The following is a 17621-nucleotide window of genomic DNA, read 5'->3' on the forward strand; positions in this document are numbered from 1 at the left end:
CATTGAAACCCAAGATTCCTACTTTGTGTGAGAAAATCTATTTCAATTCACATTCTACTAAAAGAAGCATGTTCATGTAAAAAGTCAGGCTTAACCATCAGAATACCATGTCTTGCCTGAAATTTAGTATTAGGTATATTACAATCTGTACTATTAAATATTTCTTTACATATAAATCATTATCTACAGTCTGGTTAAGAAGTTCACATTTGGATTTTCTCTGTACCTCTGTTTAAGGCCTGCATAATTCTTTCTGTGTCTTGATTCTAAGATTTTAAAAAAGTTCTTATAAATGTCTTCTTTTAAGGAAAAAATTCTTAAGTCTGCAACTCAGTATCCAGGAACCACAAACATTAACAAATCAGCTGATATACAGGAAAGCTAAGAAAGAAATAGTCTGTAGAAAGGTAGGGGACATGTGGCCATCATGTAAATATCTACACAATTGTCATTAAATGAGTACAGAGTTGCTCAATCTCATAATAATGGTAAAATGTTTACTGAAGAATTTCTGTTTTTCCAAGTTTCTTTCATGTCTGATTTTATAAGTTAACTATTCTACAATAAATTGAATTATTAAGTACACTCCAAAATGTAGGCTAGGACCCTAAAGCTTCTGCAGTAGTGACAATGTTGCCTTGGAAAATAAGTGCTATTATCATTTAATGTCTATTTAAGTGCTTAAATCTGTCAGCATAGTGAATGACTTACAAGTCCTGCATAATTGTGAACAGGCTGCAGGCTAATTTTTCTCTCTGCTTTTAGATGACTTTTTTCTACACTGGATGCAAAATCCCCAAAGAGGACAAGGAACAGACCCCGCCCCAATGTCTGCCTGCCATCTGCTCTCAGTGTGAAAAGAAGAGCTTAGGTCTGAAAGAGTAGGCCCAGGATACAGACAGAGGTGCTGTTGTATCAGCCTCTATCCTGTCTGAGTTCCCAGAAAATGTACCATGTAAGATTCACTGAGATCAAACACATTCCCATCCTCTTTGGAATTCCCATCCTCATCACTTGCAAAGAAATCTTTACTGTCTGATGAATGTATTTTGTTTCCAATGCTGGAAATCCTAGAAAAAGGAACAAAAGTTTGAAAGAAAAAATAAGTCTGATAACTGGTCCCTTCCTCCCTGATATGACCAATGAAGACAAATGTGTGCATAAGCAAATGTGGTGAAGAAAGCTGATGGTGTCCAGCTATCAAAAGACATAGCATCTGGGGTCTTAAAGGCTCGAAGATAAACAAGTGGCCATCTAGCTGAGAAGCATCAAAGCCCACATGGAAGAACCAAACCAGCCTGTCTGACCACAAGGTGCAGAAGAGACCAGTTATCAGACATCAAAGAGCTAAAAACCATATCAGTGGGTGCCCACCTACCTGATACGATCAATGAAGACAAACGTGTACATTAAGCAAATGTGGTGAAGAACACCAGCCTGTGTGGCCACGAGCTGTCGAAGGGATCAGGTATCAAGCATCAAGGAACAAAAAAATCATATCATTGAAAATGTGGGTGAGTGCAGAGTAGAGACTCAAAGCCCAATGGTAGCCAACCAGACACCCCTTACTGAAGGGTTGTGGGGAGGGGATGAACCAGGCAGGGTGCAGGGTAGCAACGATGAAACATATAACTTTCCTCTAGTTCTTAAATGCTTCCTCCCCCCACTATCATGATCCAAATTCTACCTTACAAATCTGGCTAGACCGGAGGACGTACATTGGTACAGATAACAACTGGAAACACAGGGAGTCCAGGACAGATGACTCCTCCAGGACCAGTGGTGAGAGAGGCGATGCCTGGAGGGTGGAGAGAATGCAGGGTAGAAAGGGGGAACTGATTACAAGAATCTACGTATGGCCTCCTCCCTGGGGGAGGGACAGCAGAGAAGAAGGCAGGGGGAGACGTCAGACAGTGTAATATATGACAAAATAATAATAATTTATGAACGATGAAAGGTTCATGAGACAGGGGGAGGGAGGAGGGAGGGGAAAATGAGCAGCAGATATTAAGGGCTCAAGTAAAAGGCAAATGTTTTGAGAATGATGATGGCAACAAATGTACATATGTTCTTGACACAATGGATGTATGTATGGATTGTGGTAAGAATTGCACGAGCCCCCAATAAAATGATTTTTTTTAAAAAGAAAGAAAAGAGAAATCATCCTTCAAAATACCTTTCTTGATTTTTTAAAATAAATCATAGAAAATATATGACTGCTGCTTTGATTATTATTCTAAAAATGTGAAGCCCAGTCTAGCAATGTTCTTAGACTTACTGGTGCCCAGTGGGAGAAAGAAAAATTGGTAAAAGACAGAAAGGTATTTTTAACATGTGACCACAATCCATGAATAAACATGGGCTATTAGAACTATGAACCAGCTGAAATGACACTAATGTGAAAGCTCCTTGATTTCACCAGCCTTCAACTGCCTTGTGTTTCATAACACCAGTTCTGCTCTAATAGCAACTAGAACTCGACTATTTGTACTCCAAAAGTACTCAACAGGCTTCAGCCAAGACTGCCCCTAGAGCAGTGGTTTCTCAATCTTGCTATTGCAGCAACCCTTTAATGTGGTGATCCCCCAACCATAACATTATTTTCATTGCTACTTCATAACTGTAAATTTGCTACTGTCATGAATCGGGTGACCCCTGTGAAAGGGTCCTTTGATCTCCAAAGGGGTCACGACCCACAGGTTGAGAACCACTGCCTAGAGGATCTAGCGTCTAGACTAATGCCCAGAGCAAAAATCATATCCCTGAAAGAGTAAATGTATGCACTGTGGATAAAGTGGAAACATACAGGGTTCCCAAGAGAACCAACATTTTGGTATTTGGGTTGAAATCAAGACATTAGGAATTCAAAATCTAAACTGCTGCCAAACAGTATGGCTAAAGCAAACAAATTAAGTTCAGTAAAGCCAATCACCAAGTCATGGTAAAGCCTAGAAATACCTCCTTATAAGAGAATTTTATATATATACACCATTTTATCGGGGGTTCTTACAACAACCCATAGATCAATTGCATCAAACACATTTGTACATATGTTGCCTTCATCTTTTTCAAAAGATTTTCTTTCTGCTTGAGTCCTTGGTATCAGCTCCTTTTCCCCCTCCTTCCCACCCTGATGGGCCCCTGATAAATTATACATCCTTATTTTCATATCTTACTTACGCCCACTGTCTCCCTTCGCCCACATTATTGTTGTTCGTCTCTGGGGGGTGGGGTGAGGGGCGGAATTGTACATCATTGTAGTTCTCGTTTCTTCCCCTTCGCCCCTCTACCCTCATGGTAAAGCTACTCCCATTGCTGTGCCTGAGGGGTTATCTGTCCTGGATCACATGTATCAAGAGCTCTTATCTGCACCCTATCTGTCTCGTTCTTTCTTTGTGACCCTTCTGTGAGGGAATGTCAATTATTTACAGATGAGCTTTGGGTCTTCACTCCAACCCCCATCATTTGCATTGATATATTTGTTTGGGGTCTTCTGATGTCTAATACCTTATCCTGTGGACACCTCATGATCACACAGGCTGGTGTGCTTCTTCCATGTGAGTTTGGTTGCTTCCCTGCTAGATGGCCACTTGTTCAGCTTCAAGCCCAAGACCCTAGATGCTATATCTTTTAATAGCTGGGCACCATCAGTTTACTTCACCACATTTGATTTTGCACCCATTTTTACTTCAATGAAAGTGTCAGGAAAGTGAGCATCACAGAATGCCAGGCTGTTAAAACAAATTGTTCTTGCATTGATGGAGTACTGGAGTAGAGACCCAATGCCCTCCTGTTACCTTAATGCTTAACATTTAAATATATGTACATATATACACCCCTGTTGTTATACTTTAATGTATTTACATACGTGCATGGCTAAATTTATGCCTCTATAAATATCTTTTGCCTATTTCTTTTTACTTTCCTCCTGTCCCACTATCAAGTTCGGTCTTCATTCGACTCTCAGTACTTTCTCTCAGCTATAAGAGCATTTTCACTCAAATCAAAAACCACTAAGTAAAACAACACACAAAAAAAACAAAGTTAAATCAGAAAACTGGATGTATGTGTGTGTGGTAGAGAGGGTAGGGTGGGAGACTGAGAGTTACTGGGAATAGGCTCTTTCTTTTCCTGGCAGCTATTACTTGATGAATTGCTATAAACAACGTAATCTGGCAAACAATTTCCTACAGCAAGGCGAAAGAAAAACATACTTCGTTCCTTGGGAAAAAAACTGTCAGGGTAAGGTAACTATCATGCTTTCACCTACCCAGCACATTCCTAAACCTTGGCTATGGTTCAAGTTACCATTTTGCACCCTGCCCCTGCACATATGGAACTAATGAATTCAACTATTTGGTCTAATGAAGAATGGTCATAGTTTACATTTTCCATGTGGTCTAATCCCAAACCATTCCATAAAGGTAGTTTATTTGCTTTAAAAGACACCAATGTCTACCTTCAATTAAGACTTCACTAGGCTCAAATTTAATTGAAAGTGAATGGAAAGGTTCCTAGTTTGCAGTCCCCAAAGTACATATCATATTTAAGGGCCCACCACTTCTTTGTTGTCATTGAAGGTACAGTAGGAAGTGCAGGAATAAGTCTATGAGTTAGAAAGGTTAAAATGCTTTGGCTCAGAGCTAAAAATCATTCTTGTGTTCCTTAGCTGAATAATAGTTTCACCATTATTTAGGATCTGAGGTCAGAAATCTGGGCATGGTCCTAGAGTAACCCCTGGCCTGCATAGCCACTCTGTTCTAACATCTCTCTAACCCTTGAATCTTCCTCTTTCAACTCCACTGAACTCTTAGTTTAGGCCTCACAATATTTTACTTAACTAGTCTTTCTTGCTTTAGTTTTTCCCTAATCTACCCCATATAACAATTTTGATTATTTATATCCTTTCCCCACCCAAAGACATCCCAAAACTGTGGTTTCTAAACATAAGCACTAAACACTTATTTTACTCTTAAAATTTATTTTAAAATACAAATTTTTATAATGATAAAGTATGCTTATTTTGAAACACACATAAAAATATATTTTAAAGGGAGGAAATAAAATAAAAATAACCACAAATTCTAATCTTGTCCTTTGTAGTACATCCTGCACATGGGTGGTACAACCCCTGACTGGATATATCCCATGTTGGAAATCACTGCTCTATGAAATTGTGGTATGATAGATTGCTTTTATATGGCCTTTCTAGCTATGGCCCTGTAACACCCACCCAATGAGCAGGTGGGACTATGCAAATGTGAGGTATTGTGTCCCACAAGAGGGATTGGAGAATTGGCCAATATTGCAAATGAGGTACACTGTGGGGGGTGGGCCCAGCAAATAAAGGTGTGTGGAATCCTAATAAAGTGATTGGTCGATGATTTTGCTATCCCACGAGGCTTAAAATGAACCATCCCAGGGAGCAAAATTAGTGATTATATGGATATGTATACTGAAAGAAACTGAAATCAAGAAATGGCTTACACAGTTGTAATTGAGTTTCAGTTCAGTTCCAGTCTTCTAGTAGATGTTAACCTGGAGGCTTCTCCTGGCTCATGTAGCTGTGGAGACTGTGGCTAGAGGATGCCGAGTCAAATGAATTCAAGGTCAGGAGTCCACTAGTGGCTCCTGAGATCAGCAGGCAATGTGGCAGGATGTGGGCAAACCAGATGCAGGATCCAGGCCCAGCAGAAGTGATCATCTTTCCACAGTCTGCTTAAAAAGGGGCAGGCTATACCCGAGTAGTTTTTTTTTTTTTTAATTACATCAAAGCTCTGACCCAATTGGGAGGAGAAGGGGGTCTGCACTTCATCACAGCTGCTGGCTGCTCAGAGAGTTGATTACATTTGTTAGATCCCATCATGGAGCTGATTGTTAGGTTGTTAGATTACATGAGGGAGGTTACTCCCAAAGAACTGAGAACCTTGGTCCAGCCAAAATGACATAAAATCTAACTTGCACACCCAAGGAAACTTTCAGCTTGATAGGGAACTCTTTTATCTTTGTATCCCCGGTGTTTGTTTAACCTAATGCTGACAAACAGACATGTAAGTTCTCAAAAATTCACCTTTTTTTGAGAAAGCTCTAGTATGCATTCTATAAAACAAGGGGAGTAAACTGAGGAAAAGGAAAATAAGGATCCTAGGAAAGGTATTAAATTTAAGGAATAAGTAAAAAGAATCCTCAAGATGATCATGAAGGGGAGTGGGGGGAAGATGATCATAAAGGGAAATTACAGATGTGTACCAGGCACTGGTATCTATACCAATATAGATGAAGGAAACTAAGAAAGTTCTGAAGAAGACCTCTATAGGAAGATGAAAATGATAAAATAACTAAAGAGTTTTCATTTATATATTAGTTTTCATATCTTGGAAGGAGATTTAGACAATTTGTAAAGAGATTGGGCTAAATCAATAAATTCATATAAAACTAAGCAAAGGTAAATGAAATCTAAGACAAAAGACACACATTAACTTAAAGGGAAAAACTGTGTGGGAAAGGATAATAACTCTAATTGACCACATCTATCAGCAGTTTGCTCAAACCACATAGTTAAATAAACACTGACTGTTAACATCAAAAGTATGATATAATAGGAGGAGCAGCCCAGGTGACACAGTGGATTAAGCATTGAGCTGCTTACTACACTACAAAGTCACACCTACCAGCTGCTCCATAGAGGGAAGATGAGGCTGCTGCTCCCATACAGTCTAGAAACCCAAAGAAGGTCTACTCTGTCCTATACAGTCACTATGAACTGGGATTGAATCCATGGCAGAGAGTTTGGTGTGGTTATTCTAGGAGGATGGAAAAAGAGGAAGAATGTACCTGACAAACAGGAACAGGGGAAGAGAGCTAAATTCTCACCATTCATAAGAGAGAATCATTATCAGCTTTTATGATGCAGATGCCTACTCATGATAAGCCCCATCTGTCAAAATAGAATTGTGCTCCACGGGGTTTTCAAAGGTTGATTTTAAAAAGTAGATTGCAAAGTAATTCTCCCACTTTTTAAAAAAAAACAACCCTTTTTTGGGTAATTCTTCTACTTATGAGTAGATTCAAATCCATAAGCAGACCCAGGTGCAAATCCATTTGCCACCCAGGAGTTCCAGAGAATATGATCATGTTCCCCCCAACCCCCTTCATGATCATCTTGAGGATTCTCTTTACTTATTCCTTAAATTTAATACCTTTCCTAGAATCCTTATTTTCCTTTTCCTCTCTAATTAAAACAAGATTTCTGCCCTCAAGGACTTATACCCATTCTCTGACTGCCACCTTCTCCTAGTTCTCTAACTCTCTGGTACTAACAAGATCATCAATCTATTCACTACTCTTTACTCCCTTATATGCATTTATTTTCTTTGCCACTCTGTTTATTCTTTATTCTTTGAATTCGCCTAGCAAAATCCCAAGTCGGTTGAATTCTAACCCTTTATCTGCTTTATTTTGCATCCATGCCCAAGAAACTGAGCATAAATGATAAACTGTATAATTATCAGTTAGGCTTATGCTAAATGAGTAATACAAATCTTAGTATTGACTAATAGCACATTTCCCTAGCCATTCACTCTCATAGTCCCTGAGATTATTTCCTGTTTTCTTATCTTTCTTTCAAACTTTTACATCCTCTTAGCTATTTCTTTACTTTTTATTTCAATGAAAAAATGGAAGCAAGCAGAAGCAAGCAGAAGCATTTTTATACAAAATTAACAAATTTACATTGTCCCATGTTATATAGTCTGCCTATTATAACCAATTAACTGTCCCTGTTTCGATCTACTTGGACACTAGTATTGCGTACCCTCTGATCTACTTAACAAAACCACAGGGCAGAAACTTTGTTGTATTCACTTATCATCCCAAGCAGCTGAGCAATATGTAGGTAGTCAAAACATAATTGAAGTGATAACCGAATACTTAATTTTTTTCATTTTCTCCTTTTCAGGATTGTTTCCATCAGCATTCGTACATACTAAAATGCATTCCAGCTTGAATAAAAAAAAACACCTCACTTCTATAACATGGGCAAGGGAACATTTATCATTTACTTATATATTTTTATAGGTATGAGATGTTTCATTCCTTGACAGCTGGTCCCTTTCCAATTTCTGCCACATTTTTCTTCTCTTCAAATAAAAATGATTTTTTTTAAAGACTCAAAAAAGTTAGTCGCCTGTCTCCACCTTCTCATTCCTCTTACCGTCTCTCAAGTAAGGTTTTTGACCTTATCATTTCAGTAAGGATTTACATCACCTAGTTTTTTCAAATAATAATGTTTAACACTGATGATCCTATCACTCAACTCCTCAGTAGTGTTACCACAACTGATCATTCTCTCCTTGGTTCAGTTTCCATGACACCATAATCTCCAGGTTGACTTTTTTTTCTCCTTGGGTAGCCAGTCCTTCCCGTTCACTCTCTGCTTCTTGACCTCTAAATACTGGAGACTCAGTCTTGTGAATCTTGTGTACTTTTGCTACACATATTCCCTAATGAGCTAACATGGTTTTAAATTACATTTTAATTTGTTGAATACACCCAATTTGTATCTGTCACCCTAGTCTTTCCTTTGAGATTCAGAACTGTAAATTTAACTGCTTACTTGCCATTTAAACTTAAACGTCTATACTTAATATCTCAAATTTAAAGTCTAAAAAGAAGCCTGATGCTCAACTTGCTCTTTCCCAGTCTCCTACATTATAGCAAATATATGCCCATTCTTTGAGTTGTTCAAGTCAAAAACCCAGAAACTGTCCTTAGTTTTTCTCTTTACCTCATTCACACACCTAATCAACAACAACCTGTCAGTTCTACCTCCAATGTACTTTTGAATTCGTTTACTTCTACCACTACTGTTTGTTGTAGCCTCTGTCAGCATTATTTTTCACCTAGACTATTGCATTAATCTCTTAACTGGTTCACACAGTTCTGTATTATTCTACTACCAGTTTACTTCCATACAGCAGTTACAGTGATTTTTGAAAAGTATAAATCAGATGACATTCAATCCCTTCTAAGACCTTCCCAATAAAATAAATCTAAACTCCAAATCCTTACTAATGTCCAAAATATCTTTATGATCTGGTTTTCTCTAACTCTCAGGTCCTCTGTTTCACCACTCTATCATTCAATTACTGTGTTTCAGTCAACACTAGGTTTCTTGCCATCTTCACACATGCCAAATTCATTCCTACCTCAATGTTTCAATGTTTCTGCACTTGCTAGTCTCGCTACCAAAAAAAGATTTTTCTCTCAGGTTTTCTTATCACTCATTACCCTACATCATTAGGATTTCTTCTCAAATGTTGTCTCCTACCTAAAAGAACTTTCCATTTTCTACTCTTTATTTCCCTTGTCCTGCTTTATTTTCCTCTTAGAACTGCCACCATCTGAAATTATTTATGTATTATTTCTCTCTCTCCTTATAGAGTACCTCCACAATGTCACAATCTTTCTGGTCTTAATCACTAAAACTCATCCTTAAATTCACATAAACATCTGTGACAATATTAAAAGCATGAACCACTTTTAAGCATTTATAAAGTGTTTGTCATCATCTGTCAGAGATTCATTTAACATATATTTAGCATATGTGCCAGGTCCAGTTCTAATCCTTGTCTCACAGGAAAATGACACTGTAGAGAATAATTTCAATTTCTTGTGCAGACACAGAAAAACGACACCTAATCCAGTGTTAGATAGCCATGGAAGCCTTATTGGAGCAGATGATGCCCAAGTTAAAAAACAAAAAAAGGGTTGGGCGACTACAGACTTTTTCAAGCAATGGTAACAGATGCTTACTAACTGCCTACAAATGGTCAAGGGCACTTTTACTAGTTATGTTGTAGGTTTGATTCATAGTAGAATTAAATGACCCTATCAAAGTTTCTAAAAAGCTACCCCATATAGGCTGCTTGTCATCCAAAACTGTAAAGCAAGCTTGTGTTGACAGATAGGGTTTGCTATAACAAGTCTATGAAAGAACCCCTGTAGGAACAGTAAAATGACTTCAAGTGACCAGGTCCTTACCGAGAGCTTAGAGGCATTCTGACAACCTGCTGAAGTATAGTGCTGCAGAGGTCCCCTCCCACAGATCAGAGTTCCTCCAAGTAGCATACGTGAGAGGGTTAAGATGAAAACATTTCAAGAGTATGGATACATATACCAGGTTAGTATATTCAGGAGAAACGCTCCATTGAGGTTTCCAGTAGGGAGTGAGGCTCCAAGATTCTTTTATCCAACTTGTTTCTGCCCAAACTCTTGGGCTTTTCACTACGATACCACCAGCAGGCTCAAAGATGAGATCATCAGAGAGGCAACCAAAGCCACCAATGCAGCCATAAGAACGGTTGCCACTTAAAAAAGTCTTCATGCAAGTTGAGACCAAGTTCTCAAACCTTCCTTTAACTAAACTGTATTCATTCTTTTTAAGTAGATAGAAATCTGCCAAAAACAAATCCTTGGGCAAAATGAAAGACAGAGATTTGTAATTTGATACAGACATCAAATAATGCAATTGAAAATAGCTTGCAGTTAGCTTTTTGAACATCTAAAAATAGCACATATGTTTAATCTTTCTAATAAGCTGTCTCCAGGATGGGGATTTCACTGGAATAGTCTGTTCTTTGTTATAGCATGTTAGCTATTTCTTAAGATCTATAACAATAGCCTTTTTTCTACATCAAAGGACTTAAATAGCTAACCCTCTACTAGTGTGTTTGTATCATTATCCCTATTTTCCTGGTTGTAAAACTGAGGTAGAGGATAAATGAGTCTTGCCTGAGGCTAAATAAAGATTCCTGTCTAGGTTAAATAGAAAATTATCAGCTTTATCATTTCTAAGTTACGAGAAACAACCAGGCTTTTAATATAAGATAAATGCTTTAAACACAGACTATACAACTCTAGGAAAGTTTTAGTCTGCTGAAGTTTCGCTAAGTTCAGACTGAAGCTGAAAATTCAAACAAGCCCACAGGAGCCAAAATATGACCTTGAGTAAATCCCAACTGAATTTTGAGAACATCTCAAGAACAGATTTGCTGCATTGAACACTAATGACAGGAAACCTAGTGAGCTGTTGGGAGGACATCAAGAACATCATATGAAGCAAAAGATCATGAAAGAAAAGAAAGATCAAGGTAGATGTCAGAGAGACTCTGAAACTTGCTTTTAAATGTAGAGTAGCTAAGGCATAAGGAAGAAATTATAAAGTCAAAAGGTTGAACAGAAAAATTTAAAGGGCAGCTTAAGAAGACAAAGTCAAATATAATGAAATGGGCCAGGACCTAAAGAAAACCAAAAAGAAAGAACACATTCAGCATACCTTAAACCGAAAGAACTCAAGAAAAAACTTACCGTATATACTAGAATATAAGCCGACCTGAGTATAAGCCGAGGTACCTAATTATTACCTGGGAAACCAGAAAAACTGATTGACTTGAGAATAAGCCTAGGGTGGGAAATGCAGAAGCTATTGGTGAGTTTCAATAATCAAAACAAATGAAAATAAAATTACTAAAAATTGAGATCAGTGGGGTAATGTACTTCAATATTTATTTTAAATAAAAACATAAATAAAAGAACAAGTCATCTAACATTAGTAAACCAGCACAGTAAGTGGAAAATAGGTTCAACAAAAGCAATAAGGTATCAACAATGATACCTTAAGAGTATTCTTCCCTGAGCTCAATCACCAACCAATCTAAAAAGAGTTATAATCCTTCAAAACCGGATTCCTCATCATCATCCGTATCCCAATGCAGAGCTTCAGCTGGTGTGAGGTCATCATAGACGCTGTCCTCACTGAGATCGCCATCATCACCATCACTGCTGTCATTTTCATACAGAGCGCAGTCTTCACTGCCATCCATAGTATTACTAAGACTACATTTCTGGAAGGCACGTCGCACCATGTCTTCTGTGATGTCCTCCCATGAACCTCGAACCCACTTTGCTATTAACTCTATGTCAGGCTTCATTACTTTTGTTAGTCAGGCTTGACCAGATGACATCCATTCATGCCACATCCTTCGCACACGGTCCTTAAAAGGCTTATTCAAAGATACATCCAGAGGCTGCAGTACAGATGTAAGCCCACCAGGAATAATGGCTAAAGTAACTTTACTAGATTTTGCCAATTTTTTTATGTCATCCGATAGGTGGGCTCTGAACATATCCCAAACAAGTAATGATGGCTTTTTCTTTAAGGCTGCTCCTGGTCATCGGTTCCAAATTTCTTCCAGCCATATTTTTGTTCTGTCTTCATCCATCTAGGCTTTAACATGTGCACGCACAGTAATTCTTGGTGGGAAATTGATCTTTTTAGGCAAGGTTTTTCTCTTAAAAATAATTCACAGGACGCAGCTTAGTTCCATTAGCCAAACATGATAGAACAACTGTAAAGTGTTTTGTTTTTCATTTCCTGTGGTTCTGAGAAAAATGGTTTTTCTCCTAACCTGGCCACAGTTCTGTTGCTTGGAAGATCAAGTCATGGCAGTTTCATCCATATTCCCAATATCTGCCAGGTCATAATTATAAATCCTTTGTTTTATAATAAATAAATGACATAATTTTTTCTTCAAGGTCTTGTGGCAATTTCTGGGAAATCTTTGTGTTTTTTCTCAAACATTGTAGGCCAAACCTATTCATGAAGCAGGTACATCATCCTGCTGATGCAGCAAAGTTTTCAATGCCTGGTGCTTTATATTTGTCATCCTTAGCCATTTGTAGAGCACATATGTGGATTCCCATGCGTGTTATGCAGCAACCATTTTGACGACACTCCATAACCCATTTATGCAATTCACTCTCTAGAGCCCCATAAAAAGACGTTAAACCACGACGAGCTTTTTTAGCTTTTGGAATCTGTTCCAAGTCAGCCTTCATTTTTCCGCTACTCCCTCACTTGCTTTTTGTCAACACAGAATTCCCTACTTGAAATACTGTTATTGCTCTCTTCTGCTCTTGACACAACCTTCATTTTGAAACCAGCCTCATATGACCGGCGTTTTTGTTTTGGTTCAAGAGTATCCATGTCTAATAGGACAAAAAACCAAGACTTTGAAAAAAAACTTTCATGGTAATACCCCTCCCTGCCCTCCGCTCCCACCCACCCTCCACCCTCGTGGGGGAGTCTGTGTAGGCCAGGGATGCAGGATGTGAATTAACACAGAGACCAGAGGGGAGAGACGGAGCGCTGCCACAGACACATCCTTACCACTTCAACTGCTGGCGTAAGTGAATCACTACAGGTGCTTCTGTAAATTGGAGCCGTCCACGTGCTAGGACGGCTCTGATGGGTTAGATGTGAGTAAACAAACATTCAAAGACCTGCAGTGTCAGTGGGGCTTTGAATGAACAGTGGAGAAATGGCAATCACCAGCGAGATAACGGGCGCTCTTCCGTTACCTTCGGGGTGGTGGAGGCAGTGAGATGGTACACCTCACTGGGGTACCACTATCCCGTGTATAAGCCGAACCCATTTTTCAGCACATTTTTTGTGCTGAAAAACTCGGCTTATACATGAGTATATACAGTAGGTCAATTTGCAATATTGAAAAATTCTATGGGCTACACATTGAATTATGAAAGATGCACCTAAAAGAGGTGTAAAAAAGAGAGCCTTTTCAATTAGCTAAGGGCCCTTTGGATTGACCTTTTTCCCCCAAAGCATCCCTCTTCAATATCACTATCCAAAAAAAAAAAAAAGTGTGTAGGCAAAGAACACAGAACCACTGTACCAAAAAGAACTAGTGAACATTCCACCATTTCAGGGGGTAGCATATGAGCAAAAACAAGTCTCCAGGAATTGATGGAATATCAACTGAAATGTTCCAAAGCTGATGCAGCATTGGAAGCACTAATTTGCTTATGCCAGAAAATTTGGGAGAGAGCTATATGGCTAACTGACTGGAAGAATGTGGGATAAAAAGACTTTTCCCTAGCTTTGTCTCCCCTAAAGATATACCAAACATTGGAGGCTATTTGCCAGCACATGGTAGGAGATCAGATATTCTCCCTGAAGGCATTCAGCCATCAGTCTGGTCCACTGTACGTGGGGCTCACACCCTACTGATAAGTATAGTAATTGTTTTCATGGGGAACCAGAGAACAAGTCAAATCTGCTCAGTGACATCCAAGTTAGGCTGCCATCCTGAATCTAGGATCCACCTACCTTGTCACATGTGTACCCCTAATCCATCCCCTTCCTTTTGTGTGTATACCCCTGGTTCGTCCCCCTCTCATTACTTTATTACCTATAGTATAACACCTTCCTGTGACATATGTCTTTACCTGCAAATAGGGAGTTTGCACACCCCCCCCCAAAAAAAAAAGGTATATAAGCCTTGGTTAGAAATGAATAGCTCCGGGGAGGGAGGGGAAAAAAAAAGAGGACCTGATGCAAAGGGCTTAAGTGGAGAGCAATTGCTTTAAGAATGATTGGGGCGGGGAATGTATGGATGTACTTTATACAACTGATGTATGTATATGTATGGATTGTGATAAGAGTTGTATGAGTCCCTAATAAAATGTAAAAAAAGAAAAGGAAATAAAAGAAAAGAAAGAAAAGAAAATGATTAGGGCAAAGAATGTACAGATGTGCTTTATACAATTGATGTATGTATATGTATGGACTGTGATAAGAGTTGTATGAGCCCCTAATAAAACGTTTAAAACAAACAAACAAAAAAAGAAATAGCTCTCTCTCCCCAGTCCTCACTTCTGTCCTTTTCTCATTTCTCTCCTGCCCTCTCTTCTCCCATCTCCACATGGACCACCAAGTGGGGGCTGAGGTGAGCATGCTACCTACCATGAAATGTGTCTGATTCCTTCAGTTTACTCTCTCTCCTAATCTCTCTTATTGTCTATGACTTTACTATAATCTTTACTGATTTTCGCTGTACAATTGTGCCTACCGGGTCTGTGATGATTTGTTAGGGGCTGGCTCCCCTGACAGAAGAGGTTCATAGTTGTACCCATTCCAAAGAGAAGGGATCCAACTCAATGCTCAATTTATAGAACAATATCATCAATAGCACAAGCAAATATAATTTTGCTGAAGATCATTCAACAATGGTTGCAGCAATATATTGAGAGACCAGATTCAGAAGAAGACATGGAATAAAAGGTATCGTTACTAATGTTAGATGGATCTTGGCTGAAAGCAAGAATACCAGAGAGATGTTAATTGTGTTTTACTGACTATGCAAAGGCATTCAACTGTGTGGACTATATCAACCTATGAATTGACTTAAGAAGAATGGGAATTCCAAAAATAAAAAGATGCAGATAGCACTCTTGTAGAAAGACATCCCCCCTTTACCCACATATGCCTTCATGACCCACAGAGGGAAGAAAAAAGACAGCATTGGGGGAACAAGGCACTAATCCACCCAAATGGAGGATATTGTTTGTCTTCACAGGAAAGGGAGAGAAATATATTGTAATCCAGTGTGCCATGCCTTGAGGGTGACGATCCTGCTCAGAGCAGCTCAATCATGGAGAGGACTGCAGGGCCACCTCAGCTAAAGACATGATGTGCCCTCCCTAGACGACAGCACTACAGAGGACAGCGCTGAAGACATAGTTCGAGGAGTATGGCCAGTCAGACCAGCAATGAGAGCAAAGCCATTAAGTCCCTGAGGAAGCATGATTGTAGACTTTGGACTTGGAGGGGCAGTGCCTGGCATCCCATTTGCCTTGGTTGGTGGAGATTCACAAGGGGGTCATCACACAGAAAGCTCAAAGGTGCAACGGGGTCGGGGATGGGGCACTAGACCGCTCCATCTGCAAAAAGTGCAACAGTCTTGTAAAAGGCATGCCCCTTGGGCATGAACACTGAGGACTAAAAGGGTATGAGGGATGCTAGGTAAGTGGGTCTTGGGAAAGGGAACCCAGAAGGAAAGGGGGATTGGACCGATGGATAATAACAGAGTCTGCTAGCTATTTAACAGAGTAATATTCATCAAGTCTGGGTCAGGATAACAACTAGACTGGGAACTACTTGCATGGTTTCTCTCTCTCTGTCTCTATCTATATAAACTAGGCAGGACAAGCAATCCCAATGAGACAACAACAGAACCAAAGGTTGTGGATGGTGGGGTCATAAAGGGGCAGCATGGGAGGGGAGGGAGCAAGGAGACAATAACAACAGGGACAGGGGATAGAAAGAGATATAAAATCAACGGGGAGAAAGGTATAAATTCCGGATCATGTTTGAGCAATTGAAATGTATCCAAGAGGAATAACTGAGATGTGAATGTACATGAATGTACACACACACACACACACACACACACACACACACACACACAAATACAATAAGGAAGCAGATGGACTTTGGGCCTCTACTTAAATCTTACCTCAGTACAAGAACAGTTTGTTCTAGTAATGTGACAACATATGATACCTTCCCGACATGATCACTAAAGACAAAATGGGTGCATAAGCAAATATGAAGAAAGCTGACGGTGCCCGCTATCAAAAGATATTGTGGCCATTTAGCAGGGAAGCAACAAAGCCCACATGGAAGAAGCACACCAGCCTGAATGCTCATGAAGTGTCAATGGGAATAGGTATCAGAAGTTTAAAAACAATTAATCAAATTAGTGTGAAGTGTAGACAAAGTAGAGACTCCAAACCCACCTGTAAGATAACTGGACAGTCCCTCACAGAAGAATCATACAGGAAGGAAGATATATCCAGGGTGCAGTACAGCAATTATGAAACACATAACTATCCTCTAGTTCTTTAATATTTCCTCCTCCTTACTATTATAGTCCCAGTTTTACCTCATTAATCCTTTTAGACTTGCTAGACCTGTGTAATGAAGATTGTTAGATGCATGAATTCCAAGATAGATAAAGCCGTCAGAAATTGTAAAGGGAGCAACGATTCCCTGGTGTGTTAGTCTAGGTACATTAAAGAAACAAATATGTATAAGAGTGAGTTTTATATAAAGGGTAAGTGCACATCAAGAAAACATCCCAACCCAGTGCTGCCCAAGCCCACAAGTCCAACATTAGCCCATATGTCCGACACCAATCCACAAAGTCCTCCTCCATCTCACAAAACAAACAATGATGCTGACTGCAAGAGGAAAGCTGAATCAGTGAACATGTAAGCATCTCAGCGCTGGCAGGGGTCACCACACGGCTGCTCCAGCACTCAGGGCTGAATTGGGGTGGGTTCATGTGGCTTCTCCTCAGGGATGTCTTGCAGGAAGTGAGCTTTGCCAGCTGAAGCAGGGAACTGGCTAAGGCAGCTGCATCCTGGCCTGACCATCAGAAAGCAAGAGACCTGGGAACTAGAAAGGCAAGGCTCACTGAGCCATTTATCTCTCTGCTCTTCAATTAACCCCATATGTGTTTATCGGCCAGGTTGGCACAAAAAACTCTAACTACCTCACCTGAGTTATGGAAGTGGGAGGGAGGAGAGGGGGGGGGAAGCGATAGCAAAGATGACTAACGCCAGGCATCCTCAAACTACTGCCCGTGGGCCACATGTGACCTGCCGAGGACATTTATCCAGCCTACTGGGTGTTTTTGCCACATTTTTTTTACTTCAAAATAAGGTATGTGCAGTATGCATAGGAATTTGTTCATAGTTGG

General features: G+C 39.6%; 1 protein-coding gene across 1 annotated transcript in view; it reads right to left on the reverse strand.

Moving 5' to 3' along the window:
- The window catches only part of EIF2B3 (eukaryotic translation initiation factor 2B subunit gamma), a 120902-nt gene that overhangs the window by 82527 nt on the left and 20754 nt on the right, over positions 1-17621 (reverse strand). The gene's annotated exons all lie outside the window — the stretch shown is intronic.

Source organism: Tenrec ecaudatus, chromosome 1 (genome assembly GCF_050624435.1).
Source record: "Tenrec ecaudatus isolate mTenEca1 chromosome 1, mTenEca1.hap1, whole genome shotgun sequence".
Classification (NCBI taxonomy): domain Eukaryota; kingdom Metazoa; phylum Chordata; class Mammalia; order Afrosoricida; family Tenrecidae; genus Tenrec; species Tenrec ecaudatus.